This window comes from Bison bison, unplaced genomic scaffold (assembly GCF_000754665.1).
Source record: "Bison bison bison isolate TAMUID 2011002044 unplaced genomic scaffold, Bison_UMD1.0 scf7180017864390, whole genome shotgun sequence".
Classification (NCBI taxonomy): Eukaryota; Metazoa; Chordata; class Mammalia; order Artiodactyla; family Bovidae; genus Bison; species Bison bison.
Genome location: NW_011494962.1, coordinates 1,265,805 through 1,266,194, shown reverse-complemented (window position 1 = coordinate 1,266,194; position 390 = coordinate 1,265,805). Strand labels below are relative to the sequence as shown.

Below are 390 nucleotides of genomic sequence, written 5' to 3'. Positions count from 1 at the left end.
AAGAATAATAAAAGATTCTCCTTAACTTGGAATGTAAGAATATATTTCTTGAAAGAATAATAGTAAATTATTTCTCTATTCAAATCAAGGATATTGATAAGGATTATGAAATATTTAGTTCAATTTTCTTAGAAGTTAGTATGAGTTAAAATTTAATATGAGTTTGAATTAATTGATCTTCAATTTTAAATTCATACTAAGTCTTCCTTTTACCCTAAACTCAGTGGTATTGTACTTCTTGATTTTGTTGGAGGTAAAATGACATTTTTTTCAGAGAGAAGCTACATTTCCATGAAATATGAAAATATAATTATCTCTGATAATGAAATATTTTAAGCATAATTTTTTCCTAATTGTTTCATGTTTCCCTTTACATTTGCTCTACTGGAA

General features: G+C 24.4%; 1 protein-coding gene across 1 annotated transcript in view; it reads right to left on the bottom strand.

Annotated features, from left to right (window-relative positions):
• The window catches only part of LOC105002220 (NKG2-A/NKG2-B type II integral membrane protein-like), a 31,192-nt gene that overhangs the window by 876 nt on the left and 29,926 nt on the right, over positions 1–390 (bottom strand). The gene's annotated exons all lie outside the window — the stretch shown is intronic.